We start from the raw sequence: 19,358 nt of genomic DNA on the forward strand, positions 1-19,358 counted from the left end.
TTAGGAACCCTTAGGTTACCCCGAGCTAAGGAAGTAGGACCTTACAATGGAAGCTCCGGTCCTGGGGATGTCTGCCTGGTATCATGATTAGGCCGTACCTCAGCTCGCTAATCAACCCGTGGGAAAATCAGGGCGTACATCTGCCCCCCAAGCCCCTGCTCATGGTACACGACATCGTGTAAGGCCACAATAGGGGCTTTTAGGCTTCCCCATGAACTCTTCACATTCCACCCTTTACGCAGGTGCCTAATACGTGGAGCATCGTGGTTGGGGGATGGTACGTCTTCCGAGAACCGTATTTAATGGCCTAGCCTATACCCATCCGTCGTTTCGTATATCGAGTGGAGGGCCTTGGATCCCACATCAGGACCATCCAACGGCCCTCTTTATGTGACCCTTCACGTATATAAAACGGGGTGGCCACCCTACGCATGGGCCACCCTTTCATTTGAAATTTCTCAGAAATTCTCTTCTTCTTCTCTCTTCATCTCAGAAGAAAAACCCTCTTCTTTCCGTCTGCCACCCTCAGCGTTCAAGAATCTCAGGCGTAAGGACTCCTTCGAAGCTTTGGAAACAAATACTCCGACGAAGCTCCAACCTAGGCGACTCCTACACCCACTTTCCAGCCAAACACTCTATAAGTCTCCTGACTGTGCATGTTTTGAAAATATTTTTCACTGTAGCTTAAGTAAATATTTACTGTAGCCGCATGCAAGGGTTTACTGGTTGTTGTGGGTATGAAGGGTGAAAGCCTTTTAGGTTAGGGTATTTTTGCAGTAGGAAATAACTTAGGAGTATGGTTTACAGGATGCCCTTTCTGGGAAAAATTTATGGGTAGGATTTTTGGTATTTTGGGTGCAAAATAGGGTAGCTTAGGGGACACGCTTCACAGGAGGTTTTGCCTTTCATGCCTATTGGAACTTTCCCTCCAAGGAAACATTTTAACCTGACCCTCCTGACACACAAATTTTGAGTAATCGGGGATCTATTGGGAGCACAGGCGCGTGTTCATAGAACCGCGTGGTCTCACTCTCCACGAGCTGGGCTTACCTCAGCTCGTGCAAAGAACATTTGATTTTTCCTCATGCTTGGGTCGCCTTTTTTGAAATCTTTTCTTTTGTTCGCTAGGCGACCAGATGGCATCGAAGAAGAATGCTCCAAAGAAGACCACTGGCAGCTCGTCCTCCCAGCAAGAAAAAGGAAAAGCGGTGAAGCCCGAATCCCCGATCCCCAACTTTCGGCCTGCGGTGGAACATGAGCTCGAGGTGGCTCTTGATGCGTTCTTTGAGGCGGAGAGGATCGTTTCAAAGATTACCGACCAGACGAAGGTCAACAAAATCTTCCTCTCCCACAACATCGGGCTGGGGAGAGCATCAGTGATTGCCCGACCTTCCGCGGAAGGCGAGCGAAGCTGCGCGCCGCTCGACAAGGCATTCGCAGCCTGGAGCGACAAGCACTTCAAGGCGGGGGCCTTCCTCCCGTTGGACCAGTATTTCGCTGACTTCCTCAATTTCGTGAGGTTGGCCCCATTCCAGCTCCCCCCCAACTCTTATCGGCTATTGGCGGGGTTGAGATATTTATTCTTGAAACACGAGTGGGAGGTCCCCACTCCTGCGGATATTTTGTACTTTTTCTGCCTCAAGGCCAGCCCGGAGCAGCGGGGGAGAGGCGACGGGTTTTACTACTTAACTCAATTCCTCAACACGGCTGCGGTCATCGAGCTGCCCAGCCACCCCAACGACTTCAAAGATCAATTCTTTATGTCGACAGGGTTCAGAAACTGCGAGCTCCACTACTTCAATCATCCTCGTAAGTGCTTTTTAACCTTAGCTTGTAAGTTAAGTGTCGTTTAGCTCCTCCTATATCCCTTTCTGACTTAGATTAATCCTGCAGTTATCTTCACGAGGACAGAGAAATCTATGACCCTCGGGGCCCAATACGAGACACTGGCGGGCTTGCCCCCCAGTGAGAAGGATTACCGCGTGCTCGTAACAAACGAGACAATGGTGGCCTGCAAGCTGATTTCCCAAATCAGACATTGAACTTAAGGAGGCCCCGGGGGCTTCCTCCAGCTCGCGACACCAGACCTACCATCGTGGAAGAGGTCGCGGGAAATGAAGATGAGGAGGACGAGGTGGATGAGGCTCCCCTCGTGAGGAACAGGAAGCGGGCGCTAGAGGTCGCCCAGAGAACGGGCGAGGAGAGGATCCAGTCCGGAGCAGCCGCGGGTCCTTCTGGCCAAGGTAACCCTTACATTTTTAGGAATTTAGATAGGGCCATTGCCGACCCCTGGCTACCTAGGTTCAATCCCAGACAAATCGTCCAACATCACCGAAGGGATCCGGACCTGGATACAACCCTGCTCCACTGTGTCGACCAGCTCGTGCTGGACTACCAAGATAGCCGACCTAGGGGTACTGTAGTCGTAGATAACACCCTAGCCTTTAGGTTGATCCTATTCGAGGAGTACGGGACCAACCTTCGGTCGTGTCCATCACTTCGGAGGGGTACCGTAGCTCTGGGACTTAGGCAATATATAGAGGAATCTAGCCCGGAACTAGAGTCAGATCCAGAACTTGCACCAGCTCGGGAGATAATTGACTTAGATTCTCCCGCGGGAGCTCCGGAGCCGATGGTCGTAACCATAGGTTCTTCTAGCTCGAGGGGTAGGATCCCTTTTAGTATACATATACTTGAATTTCTCTTCGCTTTTGCTTTTGAATGGCTGTTAACTTTTGTACTAACCATATCTTTGTTTTGACAGAAGAGATGTCTCAGCCCGATGAGAGTCTGCGAGGTGCGTTCGCCGGGGGGAACCCCTCAGCTGGGGCCCCTGGGCCAAGAATGAAGAGGCTCTGGACGTCTAAGCATGCCGCCGAGACCCCCACCAAGTCTCCTGCAAAGGAGAAAGAGCAACCCCCGGCTGCCCAGGTCGTGGGAATGGTTCCTCCTGCTGCAGGGGGAAGCAACATGCCCCCGCCCCCTCTGCGAGCTCTGGCCACCGCCCGGAACGCAGGAACGGAGCTTGAGGCTTCGGCGATTGTACCCTCCGAGGTACGCATCCCATTCAATCCCCTAGACCTGGAGAAGATTCCAGAGGCCTTCCGGGGAACAGTGTATGAGTCGGCGAACTACGCTGTCAGCCACATATACAAGTTCAACGAGAATGAGTTCCGGGCCATCGAAACCAGGAGCCCGGTGGGCGTGCTAGAGTCTTCACTGGGCATGGCCATGATGGTAAGCAAACCTTAACCTTTCGTGGTTTGTTATTATTACACTTTGTCCTGTTTTTTCTTTCTTCCTTCTCTATTTTCTAAGGCAATTGCCTCTCCGCTTTCGCAGAGCACTGTTTCCCTTCATCGGAGCATCGCCAGGACCAAAACTCAACTCGAGGAGATGAGGAACGAGCACCAGACGGTCGTGGCCACCCACCAGGCTTCTCTACAGGCGGCTAAGGATGCCTTGGCGGCGTCGCAGGCCGAGCTGGAAGAGACTCGCCCGAAGCTTCAAGAGCTCGAGACCGCCCTCGCCACTGCGTGGGCAGACCTAGATGCCGCGAAGGCGGAGGCCAAGGCCGAGCTGGCAACCGAGCAGGCAACTTCAGAGGCCGCCATGGAAGACATGTTCTACAATTTCTGGGCCTACAACCAGGACGCCGACTTCTCCTTCCTGGCAGCAAACATCTGGGAGCGCTTGCTGGTGATGTTCCAAGCTCGCCTCGATAAAGAAGCGCCCTCCGAGGCCAGGGAAGGCTCCAGCGCAGCCGAACAGGGCGAGACGGCGACCTCCAAGGGGCCACCTGGCGGAGCTTAGGGCCTTCCTCTCTCATGCCCTTTCCTTCAATATTTTTTTAATAATTTTTTCTGTGTAACCTTTGCATGAGGTGCTTCCACCTCGAGACAATTTAACTATCAACTTTATTTTTAATTGATTTACTCCCCTTTGCCTCTACTCATTTTAGTTACAATTTTGAAAAACTTAGTCCGCGTTAATCTTTATCTATATCTCGAGCTCTTTAGGAAGAACAACGATCGATAGATTTAAATTAACTTCCAAGTTTTTTGACCTGGTTATATCCAGGAACTTAATTTGAAAACTTAGTTCGTGTCAATTTTTATCAATATCTCGAGCTCTTTAGGAAGAACAACGATCAATCGATATGAGTCAACCTCTAAGTTTTATGACCTGGTTATATCCAGGAACTTAATTTGAAAACTTAGTTCATGTCAATTATTATCAATATCTCGAGCTCTTTAGGAAGAACAACGATCAATCGATATGAATCAACCTCTAAGTTTTATGACCTGGTTATATCCAGGAACTTAATTTGAAAACTTAGTTCATGTCAATTTTTATCAATATCTCGAGCTCTTTAGGAAGAACAACGACCAATCGATATGAATCAACCTCTAAGTTTTATGACCTGGTTATATCCAGGATAGGACTTAGTTCGTGTTAATCCTTATCAATATCTCGCGTTTTTTAAGAAAAACAACGTTCAATCGATATGAATCAACTTCTAAGTTTTATGACCTGGTTATATCCAGGATAGGACTTAGTTCGCGTTAATCCTTATCAATATCTCGCGTTTTTTAAGAAAAACAACAGTCAATCGATATGAATCAACTTCTAAGTCATTAAGGCGACCTGGTTATATCCAGGTACCATATGCCCCCCTAAGTAACTGGGAAAGGGTCTTTCGTGGTTACTTTAGATTACACTTGAAAAACATGTACAAACATAAACAAAAAGTAGATTCTCATTGCGTAATACATGAAAAATGGCCTTTCAGGCCGTACAAGTGAATCATTGATAATATTTCTTTAAATGGATGGCGTTCCAAGTCCGTGGGACTGCCCCTCCATCAAGTCGAGCTAACTTATAAGTTCCATCCTTAATGACCTCGATGACTTGATATGGTCCTTCCCAATTCGGTCCCAAGACTCCATCTTTGGGGTCATTACTGGCCAAGAAAACTCTCCTGAGGACCGGGTCACCAACGCTAAAGGCGCGATTCTTGACTTTTGAGTAGAAATAACGAGTGATTTTTTGCTGATAATGGGCGAGCTGGAGTTGCGAATCTTCTCCCCTTTCATCAACTAGGTCAAGGGAAGCGCAAAGTAGCTCGTGGTTGTGGTCCTGGTCATAAGACTGGACCCTATGTCCAGCCAGACCCCCTTCGCTTCATCTAGTCGCTTCTTGAGTCTCGCCTTGAGAGTCTTGTTGACAGCCTCGACCTGGCCGTTCGCTTGGGGATAGGCCACGGAGGAGAAACTTTTCACAATTCCGTACCTCTCACAAAACTCGGTAAACAAGTCGCTGTCAAACTGAGTCCCATTGTTGGAGACAATCTTCTTGGGCAGACCGAACCGACAGATGATGCTCTTAACCATGAAGTTAAGGACTTTTTTGGAAGTTATTAGCCCACTTCGTAAAGTAGTCGATGGCCACCATCGCGTAACAGACCCCGCGCTTTCCAGTAGGGAGGGCGCCAACTAAGTTGATCCCCTAAACTGCAAACGGCCATGGGGAAGAGACCATCTTCAACTCGACTGGGGGAGCTCGGGCAACTATGGCGAATCGTTGGCATTTGTCGCACTTCTTCACGTATGAGATTGAGTCTTTAGACAGAGTTGGCCAGTAATATCCTTGCCTCAGGACCTTTAAGGCCAAGCTTTGCCCCCCAGTGTGATCTCCACAAAAACTCTCATGCACTTCCTGCAGGATGGCCTTTGCTTTGCCTGGAAGAACACATCGTAGGAGAGGTAGGGAGTGCCCACGCCGGTATAACACCCCGTCTACTATCGTATACCTGGGAGCTTGATACAAAACTCGCCGCGCATCATTACACCCTTCAGGTAGCTTTCCTTCGACGAGATACTCAAGGATGGGAGTCATCCAGGTCGGCCTGGCGTCGATCATCTCGACCTCCGCCCTGGCTTCCTCTATACTTGGTTTCTCCAAGAATTCTACTGGCACTAACCCCAGGATTTCCGTCTCCCCAGAGGTGGCGAGCTTGGCGAGAGCGTCTGCATTAGCGTTCTGCTCCCGAGGTATCTGGTCGATCGAGCCCCGCCCGAATGCGGACAGCTCAATATTTACCCTCGCTAGATAGGCAGCCATCTTAGGTCCCCGTGCTTGATATTCGCCCAGAACCTGGTTTACCACGAGCTGGGAGTCACTGAAGCACTGGACGGAGCTCGCCTTTAGCTCTTGAGCTATCCTTAGCTCGGCCAGCAAAGCTTCGTATTCGGCCTCGTTGTTGGAGGCCTTGAACCCGAACCTCAGTGCCGAGTGGAATCTATGTCCTTCAGGGGATATCAAAATGATTCCAGCCCCGGAGCCATTCTCGTTGGATGAACCATCCACAAATATTCTCCACGACGCCTGGGCTGAGGTGGCCTGGGGCGAGTCTTCTACATGATCCTCATGGAATCCTGTGCACTCGGCTACAAAATCGGCCAGGGCCTGACTCTTTATAGTAGTTCGCGGAGTGTACAAAATTTCGAACTGGCTAAGCTCATTTCCCACTTTAACAAGCATCCCGATGTTTCAGGTTTTTGCAAAACCTGCCTTAAAGGCTGATCGGTCATGACATGTATTGAGTGGGACTGGAAGTACGGCCTGAGCTTTCGCGAGGCTGTGATAAGGCAGAATGCCAATTTCTCCATCAACGGGTATCGAGATTCAGCCCCGAGAAGTCTCTTGCTAATGTAGTAGACTGGCTTCTGAATCCGGTCTTCTTCCCAGACCAACACGGCACTGGCTGCGTCCTCTGTGACAGCTATGTAGAGAAAAAGAGGCTCTCCTACTTTTGGTTTGGATAATACGGGTGGTTCGGCCAGATGTGCTTTCAGGTCGAGGAAAGCGCTTTCGCACTCTTTTGTCCACTCGAACTTCTTATTTCTTCGGAGCAGGTTGTAGAATGGCAAACAATTATCTGTGGACTTGGAAATAAACCGATTGAGGGCTGTCACTCTCCCTGTCAGGCCTTGGACATCTTTGCGCGACCTGGGTGAGGGAAGCTCGAGCAACGATCTAATCTTTTCGAGGTTTGCCTCGATTCCTTAGGTATTGACTATGAAACCCAGGAATTTTCTCGATGCGACTCCAAAGGTGCACTTCTGTGGATTTAGCCTCATGCCATACTCCCATAGGATCTTGAAGCATTCTTCCAGGTCGGAAACATGGTTATTGGCAGTCTTTGACTTGACTAGCATGTCATCGACGTACACTTCCATGTTTTTTCTGATCTGGTCTACGAACGTTCTATTCACCAACCTTTGATACGTAGCCCCGACATTCTTCAACCCGAAGGGCATGACCTTGTAACAATAAACGTTAGTTGGGGTCATGAAACTGGTGTGCTCCTGGTCCGCCGGATTCATGGCGATCTGATTGTAGCCTGAATACGCGTCCATAAAGGACATGAGCTCGTGCCCCGCCGTGGCATCCACCAACTGGTCAATCCTTGGCAGTGGAAAACAATCCTTGGGGCAGGCTTTATTCAGGTTGGAGAAGTCGATGCAGGTTCGCCATTTCCTATTGGGCTTCGGGACCAGCATGGGGTTGACGACCCAAATTGGAAACTTGGCTTCACGGATAAAGCCGCATTTTTTTAGCCGGGCCACCTCTTCCTCCAAGGCTTCATCCCGGGTCGTTCCTAGGCGTCTCTGCTTCTGGGACTTTGTAGGAACGCTCTTATCCAGATGAAGTGTGTGCATGATGACACTCGGGCTGATTCCCACCATGTCCTCGTTTGACCACGCAAACACATCCAGGTTATCCTGCAGAAATTTGACCAGCTCCGCCTTCATCTCGCTGCAGAGGTTTTTTTCGAGCTTGACCATCCGTGATAGATTCTGCGGATCGATGTTTTCTTCCTCGAACTCCTCAGTAGCTTGGAGCTCGGATCTGTCGTCGCCTATTCGGGGGTCAATATCCTCACTTAAGACGATATTTTCCCCTTCGGCGCTTTGAGGTTTTTCAATCTCAGGATCAGCTAAGGGTTCCCGAGATTCCTCTTCACCACCTTGGATGGCCATTGCCAGTTGCCCGGGTTTAGATTTTCCCTTCATGGAAATGTTGTAGCATTCCCTGGCAGCGAGCTGATTGCCCTGGACAGTGCATATTCCCGTGGAAGTAGGGAATTTCATCGCGAGGTGGCAAATGGAAGTGACGGCCTCAAAAGCTATGAGCGTAGGTCGTCCCAAAATTGCGTTGTATGCAGCGGAGCAGTCGATGACCACGAACTCGAGGAGTTTGGAGACTATCCGAGACCCTTCTCCCAGGGTGATCACTAGCTCGATCGTCCCTATTGCTGTTGATCCTTCTCCCAAAAAATTGTACAGCATCATGGAGGTGGCCTTAAGCTCGGAAACGATCAAACCCATCTTCTCCAATGTGGACCGGAATAGGAGGTTCACAGAGCTCCCATTGTCGACCAGCACCCTCCTAACCCTCCGATTGGCGAGCTGAACTGCCACGACCTGAGGGTCATTTTGAGGGAACTGGACATGGCTCGCATCTTCCTCTGTAAAAATGATCGGTTGCCTATCCAATCGCTGCTGCTTTGGCTGACGCTGCTCCAGGACGAACTCTACTCCGTTGTGCACCTTAAGTTCGTTCACGTACCTCTTCTGGGCACCCCTGCTCATGCCAGCCATATGCGGTCCTCCAGAGATGGTGGATATCTCCCCTCCTACCACGGGAGGGGGGACGTCCTGGTATATCCGAGACCCGGGCTGACTGGCCGAGACTTCTGGAGCAGGTCGACTTGCTGGGACCCTATTCCGCGCGTATTGAGCCAAGGGGCCGGCTCTAATGAGAGTCTCGATCTCATCTTTTAGATGCCTACAATTATCAGTATTGTGGCCAACATCGTTGTGAAAGCAGCAAAACTTGGAGGTGTCTCTCTTCCCCTTTTGGTGCTTCAATGGCTCCGGCCTCTTCCAGGGGAGGCAAGTAGAATTAGCTAGGAAAATATTATCCCTAGACTAGGTGAGCTCTGTATAAGTTGCATAGACGGGCTTGAAATTGTCCACGGACTTATTCTTCTTTTGGCTGTGCTGGCTGCCTTCACCATTCCCCTTTCTTTTGCCTCCACCGAGTTAGTTGTTCTGTGTGACATTTTGGGTCGCTGCCACGACCTCCGTCCCCACTCCAGCGGGCTAATCAGGGACCTGGCTTGTTCCTGCGGCTGAGACTTCGGCTTCCTCCAAGTTGATCAATTCTTGGGCCCTGTTAAGGAATTCGTTAACCGAGCTGACTCCCTTTCTTTGTATGTCTTTCCAGAGATCCCCTCCGACGAGGATTCAAGTTCTCATGGACATGAGCTTGGAGCTATCATCTGCGTCTCTGGCCTGAGCAACGACGTTCGCAAATCTGCTCAGGTAGGCCTTCAGAGTTTCGCCGGGCTGCTGCCTCACGTTAGCCAGAGAGTCGGCCAGAACGCGGGCAGCCTGGGAGGCTCGGAATGCCCTTTTGAAATCTACCGAGAAAGTCTTCCAGGAGCTGAGTGATTGTCTTTTACCTTGCTTGAACCACTGCCTGGCAGGTCCAGTTAGTGTGGAAGGGAAGATTAAACATCTCAGCTCGGGGCCAATGTTGTGGGCCATCATCAGGGTGTTAAACATCCCCAGATGATCCGACGGATCTCTGTCTCCATTGAACTTGGACAGGTGCGGCATACAGAAACCAGGTGTGTACGCCGTTGCTGCTATGCTGGGGGCGAAGAGCCCCATCTCGTCCCCTGAATCATATTCATCTTTTTCTGATAGGAGCTCCATCTTTTTCTGACAGGAGCTTCCTCATCAGCTCCTCCGTCTGAGTCAGGCACTCGAGGGTTTGGTCTTGATGTCCTTGGTTATTCCGGGGCTGTTCAACAGCTCCGAATCCATTGTACATATTTGGTGGGTTATTGCCCCTCCTATCTTGAGATAGGTTATTCGGGGCATTCCTGGCGTTACGTACTTCGGACAAGGCCCCCCTGAGCGAGCTTGGCTGTCTCCTCCTGCTGGCTCCCCTCTATGAGAGTTAAGGCGATCTCGCAGATCACCTCCCCGAGTGGCTTATGGGCTTTGTGCCGAACTTAGACGCTGACGCAGGTCCCTGCTAAAAAGGTCACTCTGGCAACTGTCGGTCCAGTCGTTCCCGCCAGAGAGGCTCGGAGCTCGCCTTTGGTGCTGAGGATCTGGGCTTTCCCTTGGCGCCCTGCTACGTCGGGAAGGTCCGGCTGATGGCGAGTTTCTCCTGCTACTCCCATAGGCTGGGCTATCTCGGACGGACCGAGGAGGAGATGGATATCTAATTGGAGACGGAGGATGCCTGACTGGAGAGGCGATCCTGGTTTCGTCAGGACGGATCAAGTTCGATGGGGGCCTTTCGGCCCTGCCAACCTGCTGGTCCCGCGCCTGGCGATCTGGACGAGGCGCAGGACGGTTGTTGGGGATGGGCTGATGCGCGAGCTCTCCCCGGACCTCCTTCTGGAATTTCTTCGAGCTGCCCTGGGCGCGCTCGAGGCTGGTTCGGAGATAGGAGTCGAAGTTCTGATTGAACGGCTGTACTGCTGTTGTCCGGCTCTAGGCACTTCTTCGAAGTTTGCCTCTCGATGGTGTGATGAAGGAGTGGAGTTGGCTGTCGGAAGTCTGTCCGAGCGGCTATGCCTGGACCGGTTACCCCAGCGAGACTTAGGAGCCTCGCCTTGCCTCTCTCCGACGTTAGCGTCGGTTGTGAGAGGGGGTAGTCAGGCTAGCACATCCTTGATCTGCTGGTTAGCTATTGCTAGCTGGCTCCTCAGCTGAGCATTCTCCATCTCCACCGTAGTGTAATAACACGGGTTTGGATTAGGTGGCCGGGGCGCCGAACTTCCGGTGTCATCTTGGCCCGCCGGCTATTTTCCTGGCCGCTGCTGGACATCGGGAACTTGTTCACCAGGGATGGCAGTATGATGAGCCTCCTGCCCATCATGTTGTTCTGTCTCGTTACCGTGCCTGGATCGAGTAGTCACCATAGTTGGATGTTTGCGACAGCACTAATCGAACTTGCTCTCAATGAAAGCACCAAACTGTTGACGCGATTCTTCGCCAACAGGTAATTAAGAAAAGAAGAGAAAGGGATTAGTGCTTAGGTTGAACCGAAACAGATATATGATCTTAGGAAATGAAATGGTGACTCAAAGTATGTTTTTTAAGTGGTTCAAAGGTTAAAATCCTTCTACTCCACTAGTCAGTTCCTGCTGAGTGTCCGAGAAGTCTGGGATATGTCCAACACGTGATGTCTGATATATGCACGTTTACCTTACGTGGTTGACTGTATAAGGGGTCACATCCTCCAACTCCAGCTCGTACCACGAGCTGGATCTTCACTCGACCTGCGGCCTTCCGAGTCCAGACTCAATCCTTAGGCAATCTTTGCGAACCCTTAGGTTACCCCGAGCTAAGGAAGTAGGACCTTACAATGGCAGCTCCGGTCCTGGGGATGTCTGCCTGGTAATCATGACTAGGCCGTACCTCAGCTCGTGGGAAAATCAAGGCGTACATCTTGATAGAGAGTTTTCAAATAAGATGACAGTGATTGTGAGAGAGAGAGGGTCGGATTTTTTTTGGGGGGGGGGGGGGGGGGGGGGGCGTCGGATTGATTAACTTTAAATTTTTTTTATAAAGGTGATTCAATATTTCCTAAGAAGAAAAATCCAAATTGACTTTCTATAACCTTTTTCACTCTTACTAAGTTTTAAATACAAAACTTAACACATAATAATTAAAGTAAATGCCTCTCACATTTAATTTAATTAATCACGCGATAAAATTTAACCTAAGGTCCATTCATGGAATAAAATTCTCCATTTCGGTAAAATTTAGCAATTAACACAAATGCTCTAAAATTTCCATTTTCCCTTAGGTTTATTATTTTTGACCAAACTTTAATTTTTATGAATCTATTTTATGCCCAAAATACATTTGCCATAGTTTTTCCATTTATTTTTCGAGATTTCTACCCAATCAGGGTTTTTGTGTCGGTCCAAGACCGAAAGTCTTATCTCGACTTTTAATCACAAAATTCATAATTTTCTAGCAAAAACTCATGGAATAATTTCCAAAAAAATATAATATTATTCAAAATAATATTCTTAACTCGGCAAAAAAATCCTAACCCGAGTCATTTAAAGGTACCCGAAAACGTAGGACGTTACACTCGTTGGATTGGATTCCCCCTGAGCCCCATTAGATGGGAGCATAGAGGGAATATTGGATCCCCGAGGCCACGGGGCCAGGTGCAGCTAATGTAGGGAAGAGGGTGGACGCTCCAAATGCCCCAATCTGACCGTCCTCCCAGCTGATGTATTCTTGTACTCGACGAATGAAGTCGTCGAGACGCAGGCATCTCCTTCGTTGGAGATCATCCAAAAGCGGAGACCCTGCGTGGATGCTAGCCTATAATTCCATCATCTACTGGCCATCATCAACCCTCTTTATTCTCACCGCTTCTTCTTTGAAGTGCTTAATGTAGGCCTTGAGGGTCTCGAAGGGTCCTTGCTTTATGTTGGCCAAGGCGTTGACCTCAAAGCTTAACTTATGAACTCCTATTAACTGTCTTTAGATCGCAAATGATTACTGGTGCCATGACTAAATGGACCCTGGTTGGTGCTTTTTAAACCATTCATCTGCTAGTCCCGTCAGGGTGAGCGAGAATACATGACACTTAGCGTCGTCGGAGACACGATGCACCGACATTAACCTGGTGAACTTAGACAAGTTGTCTATGGGATCCCAACCACCATCATAGGATGGTATGGATGGAATTTTGAAGCTTATAGGTAGCGGGGCCTCCACAAGGTGAGGGGCACATGACTCCACCTCTTCATCCTCCAAGTCAGACTCATGGCCTTGCCCCCTGGCCATTCTGATCATTATTCGCTTCAGACTTTCTAACTTTGCACGGAGTGGGTCGCGATCTAAGTTGACAATCTGAGCTGGGTTATCTCTTCTTCAAACGTTGAGATTATCTCAGAGATCTGGCAAGCCTCTCCCAATAGGCTCTCGTCCTCCTACCTTATTGCACCTCCAGGCATTGAGGTTGTCTCCTAGGTCGGACTGTCCTCGAAATGCACCGTTTTCCTCTGGACGAGCCCCTTCGGTCTCTCCATCAGACTCGACATTTTCATTTAACGAGATATTGATGCCATGTTCTCGGTTTTGTGGGGCATTCATCGGGCGAAACCCTAGCCCATTATTCCTATGGGGCTAGTTGACTCCCGAGGGGGCACCAGCTCCAAGCCTCATGCGGTCTTTATGGGCACATCAGTGAGGAATACCCCGAGCTCCATGGGCGCTGACATCCTGGCTGTGTCCTCGGGCCCTTGTGTCATTACCTTTGTTAGCTTGCTGAGGAAACTGGTGACCTTCAGAATCTTGACAAGCCCTCTTCTGCTTTGAAGCAGGATTATCGTCAGCCTTTCCCTTACCACAGTCCCATGGTGGCATTGGGGCTCCAACTCCTGCTCAGTGCTCGACAGGCACCTCAGCTGGCAGATCTCATGCCTCTTCAGCTGGGTGCTCGGGAGGCACTCCAGCTGTATTGACAGGTGGAACTCCAACGTGGTGCACAGGTGGCATGCCAGTTGGATGCATAGCTGGTACTTTGCCATTGGGGTCCACTCGCAACCCCTAGGCTGCAAGAGTGGCCTTCATGGAAACTACCATCTCCTGAAGGGTGATGATGTTACCCTCTTGAGCATCGATCATTTGTTGTTGGGTGCCCACATGCTGACAGAGCACCACCACCTATGGTGTCTCTTTTGCATCCATGGGCTGAGGGTATTCTTCCTCATAATACCTATGGTTGACACCTATGGTGTCGTATTCATCGTATTCCGCCATCATCTCAGGAACTTCTTGAGGTGGGTGCCTACTGGGTTCTCCTCCATCAACTCCTGCAAGAGGGAGCACGTCGTCTGTATCATTTCTTCGTGTAGTTACCATGGCTGTGATTGTTTTGAATGCTTTCTTTAAGCTCTCAATGAAAACATCAAAATGTTGACTGCCTTTTTCGCAATCAACCCTAAGAAAAGAGATTAAAGAAATAAGGGAATAGAACACAAAGATCTTTACGTGGTTCAAGTTATAAAAGAACCCTAGTCCATGAGTCTTTGGTATTAAAAGGTTTAGAAGCTTGTGTTAGCAAGCTTCAATGGAGTATTCTCAGGCAGTGTTTTGGTTGCTCTGAGTACGAGGTCTTTTTCTTTCTCAAAAGCTGACCTCTTTATAATGAGACTTCGAGCTCTATTTATAGAGGATGGGGTAATCAATACTAATCATAAAAAATTAATACATATTCTACCCATTATTGTGGGATTAATACACAATTCAATGCATTGGGCTGCATTGAATAGAGACCACGACCCAAGCAAGATTTGCAGGGTCCACTACAGAAAAGTACTTACTTTATGGGGAACATTCCTTGGTACTGTCAGGGCATGCTGCAAGTATGTCCATATCAGATGGCATAGTGGGAGTATGTATTTTCAAGTCGTGCTCGACAATACTTTTGACGGATCACCCACAAAGGTTGTCATACGATCCTATGGCTCTGCAAACCCGCATTTGCTGACACATTGCACCCTATCTCAGGGTCCGAGAACTAGAACTAGGAACCTGGTAGATGACTGGGGGACGAGAGCCTTCGCCTTAATTTCCCGAGCTGGAGAAGCTCCAGCTCCAAGGACAAACCTCGTGAAGTAATCTACTAAGGCACCCCCGACCCACTGTCAAAGGCAAAGTCTCACCTAGGAGGACCCTTACTCCGACTAGTGGCCTCGGGTAGTAACATGCCCCGATGAGGTCTATGAACGTCCGAGCCAATCATTGGGGGTTGCCACATGTCAGAGATGAAAATACGGACAACTGGAATAAAAGTTGATTTTTAATTAAAAGTGATATTTTAAATTTAAGCTTTTGAAAAATTTAGGTGTTGGACCCCTTTTTAAATTTTCTTAAACCAAATAAATAAAACATTCATAAAATTTTAAGTTTCTAATATTCAAATTAATCTTAGTTCATTTAGTTGGTTAAGCCTACAATAATAATTACTATAACTAAAGCACATTCCTTTAGTCAATAGTTTCTATTATTTTTCTTAAGTAAAAAAGTTTGCAAGACTAAGTTGTAGGAAACCTCGTTTAGAAATTTATATTTTAAAAAATATAGCTCCAATGATCTTTAAATTTTGTAGAAATAAACTTGACTATTCCATTAATCTCCTTGCAAAATTTCATTTAAAATTAATTATATTTACTTGGTGAAAACTATATTAAAAAACCATACAGCAAAATTTCTTAGAGAAAAACAAATCTTTTCAATGAAATTTGGAATTCATAAAATTATTTTGTTTGCCTATTTAGGTCTGAAATTTATTAGACATATACAATGATATGTGAATGTTACTCCTACAATACATTAGGTTCTTTGAACCATTTTTACTTAATAAAATGGATTTTCAAACTTGGCTAGCTATAAGCTATTTTGAGCTTCTTATATTTTTTGTCTAATTTATAAAACCCATAACTCTCATTCTTTCAATATTTTTTCTTTGAAATTTTACAAATTTATTTATCAATAACAAAAGAAGGTTCATTAAAAAAATCAGCCAAAAAATCAATTATTTACCCATGAAAAATACAACTCAAAGTCGGCTATTTACCCAACAATTCAAAAGCAACTTTCCAAATTACATAAAAAATTTGTAAAAATATCATAACTTTGTAATTTTAAATCATTTTTACATGTTTCTAAATATTATTAACATCTACACATCTCAAAAGTTATAATACAAAGAAGAAAATCTTGAATTATATTAATATATAATTCACTTGACCACTTGGAAATCAAGGCTTAAACATTTCTCTTGCAAAAACATAGTTTTGTCTATAGAATATTGGATTCCATTCCTAACCATTATCTAAACACTCTTGCATACATGATCAGCCAGTGAATAAATAATATTACAATCCTAATATATAATTTAAACACATTAAATAAATTAAACACAATAGAATTAACAAATAGTTTGAATAAATACTCATGGAGGTGACCATATACCTCTTGATGACCTTGGTTATGATCTAGGTGACATCTAGCTCTTCAATCTTTTTCTTAGCCTTTTCTCTACATTCATATTCTCCCCTTAATAACATAAATTAGTTTACATGAACATGCAAACTTATGTAAGAGCAAAATCTTAAATTTTGAGAAAGTAGATTTAAGACTTTTCCTTTGATAGTCTATCTTTTCTAGCCTTTTCTCTATTTTCAAACCAACACTCAAGTGACCTAAAGCTATGTGTATAGAAGAAAGAGGATGAGGTATGAATATTTATGTGGAAATTGATGAAAAATTCAGAGAGGAGGACATGGGGTACTCGGCCAAGCTAGAGAGAAGGAAGTGGATTTGAGAGAAAATGAAATCTCTCGAGAGAAACTCGTGTGAAAAATGAATATTTCGTTGACTTTTTACTTGTAAGTGCCCAAACAGTTAATGTTGTGGTAATTTTTTCTTACTTATCCTATTTGAAATTTTAACATAGGGAAATTAATTTAAATTGACCTTTATATTTAATTTAAGTTCTCACACTCTAATATTTGTTACACAATATAATTTAATTAACAAAAATCTCATTTTTAGCTAAAAAAATGGGCATTTTCACAAAAATGCATTTCTAGAGATTTTTTTCATACAAACGTCAAACTTTTGACTTTCTTATAAATTTATAATAAATTTTATGCCCATATCATTTTTGCCATAATTATTCAACAAAATTTTATCCGAGATTTTACTCGATTGGGGTTTTCGTGTCTGTCTGAGAATGAAATTTCTAATTTGGCTACAATCACACATCACACTTAACAACTATTATGAAAAACAAGACTTTTGCTTCTCAAGTCTATATTATTAATTAAGATAATATTCATATAAGTTTTCTCCACCTCGAACCAGTTTCTAGTAGGTGCTTGAAACGCAGGGCGTTACATTATCTACAATTTATAGAAGTTTCCTCCCCGAAACTCAAAATAGATTAGGGTACTACTCCTTCATCTTGGCTTCTATGTCCCAAGTTTCTTCTTCAATGTGATGGTTGTTGCACTACACTCTGACCAAAGGCACCATCTGATTCATCAACACTTTGTCTATCAGATCCAGAATCACTACTAGCTTATCTTTAGAAGTTAGTTGAGGGTCCACGCTTAGCTGTTCGTAGCTAAGGGCATGTGTCGGATCGATCACATACTTTCTAAAAAATGACAGTTGAAACACGTCGTGGACTTGAGATAGGGTTGGCGAAAGAGCGAGCCAATACACTACTTTCCTGATTTTCTCCAAAATCTCAAAAGGTCTGATGAAACTTGGGCTAAGATCCCCTTCTGCCCAAACCTCGTTGCTCCTTGCAGTGGAGCTATTTTAAGCAATACCTTGTCCCGAACAACGAATATTAGAATTCTCCTGCGTCGGTCTGCATATTTACATTGCCGAAGCATAGAGGTCTGCAATCTCTAGCATATCTGTCAAATATCCTCAGTGATCCGGTCCACTTCATCCGATCCCAAAATTTTTCTTTCACTAGCCTCATGCCCATGAATCGGTGATCGTCACTTCTTCACATAGAGTACTTCGTAAGGGGTCATCTTAATGGAATCGTGGTAGCTGTTGTTGTAAGCAAACTCTATCAGTGGCAGATTTGCATTCCACCAACCTTGAAAGTCCAATATGCAAGCTCTTAGCATATCCTCCAAGGTTCGAATTGTTCGCTTGCTTTGACCATCGGTCTATGGGTGGAAAGAAGTTCTGAACTTCAGCTTGGTACCTAGTCCCATTTGTATTATTTTCCAGAATACTGATGTAAAGCATCCATCTTGATCAGATACGATGGACATAGATACTCTATGAAAAAGCACAATTTTTTATGTGTATAAATTTTCCAATTTATCCGCGCAGTAAGTTATCTTGATTGGCAAGAAATGCGTCGATTTGTTTAGCCTGTCAAAAACAACCTAAATCACGTCGTGCCCCTTTGGAATGGTTTGTAGACCAATGACGAAATCCATAGTAATAATCTCTCATTCCATTTCATAATTTCTGATGGCTGTAATAAACCCATTGGTCGTTGATGCTCGGGCTTGGTCTGCTGACAAGTTAGGCAATGTGCTAAGTATTCTACTACCTTCCTTTTCATTCCTGGCCACAAGAAAAAAAAATTCAACCACCAGAAATATTTCTTCAGGCCTTTGTACATTTTTGTGGTGCCCAGATGCATAGCGTGAGGGGTGTTGTGTTCATTATAGAGAATCTGTTCTTGATCTCATTGTCATTTGGAACGCAGATTCTACCATTATATCCTAACACCCCTTTTTTCTGAAATATGAAACTGTGGTCGTACATCTTTTCTCACTTAATAAATCAGTCGTTGTAGCCATGGATCGACAAGTTGTCCTCCCTGAATAGATTCCTTGATGGTTCGCTATACTGAGAGGTTTGCTAGTATGTCGACCACATTCTCAAAATTCAGAGTGGAGATGTCGGTTTATAGCTTTTGCGTTATCTATTTCACCATCAACACGTAGGCCTTTGGCTATCGACTTAGTGCATCTTCCACCTTGTTGGTTTTTCCCAGGTGGTACAGGATGTCGCAGTTGTAGTCATTGAATAATTGTACCCATCTCTGCTACCTCATATTCAACTCCTTCTTAGTAAAGAAGTATTTGAAGTTTTTGTACACTACTACAAAATACCCTTTACGGGACACTTTTTTAGGACTCGCACATAAATGCAAGTCCTTAAAAATATTTATGGAGTTTTTAGGACACTCATTGGGAATCCTGAAAAAACACAATTTAGGACTCGCAATGAGTGTCCTAAAAAAATATGCGAGTCCTAAAAAAATATGGGCTAAAAAATGAGTGTTTTACTTAACAATTTTAAGAACTTGCTTTGGGAGTCCTTAATACTCTTTAAGGCATGGTGAATTTTAAAGACTCGTTTTGTGAGTCCTAAAAGAGTATTAAGGACTCTCAAAGCAAGTCCTTAAAATTGTTAAGTATAAAGTATAAAAACACTCATTTTTTTCGAAAATATACAATAGGTCAAAATACACATTTTGGAAATCTATTTAAGTCACACACACAAGATGTTTTTAATTTAAATAAAAAATAAATTTTGTTAACTAAAAAATAATTTATATATTAGATATTAGTTTTATTCAATTAAATAAATAAGAAAATTTTAAAATAAAAAAAATCCAAAACATCATTTCTCTCTCCCTCTTTTCCTCTATCTTCCCCGAAGCCTCATTCTCTCTCTCACTGTGTT

The sequence above is a fragment of the Humulus lupulus genome, chromosome 4 (assembly GCF_963169125.1).
Source record: "Humulus lupulus chromosome 4, drHumLupu1.1, whole genome shotgun sequence".
Lineage (NCBI taxonomy): Eukaryota > Viridiplantae > Streptophyta > Magnoliopsida > Rosales > Cannabaceae > Humulus > Humulus lupulus.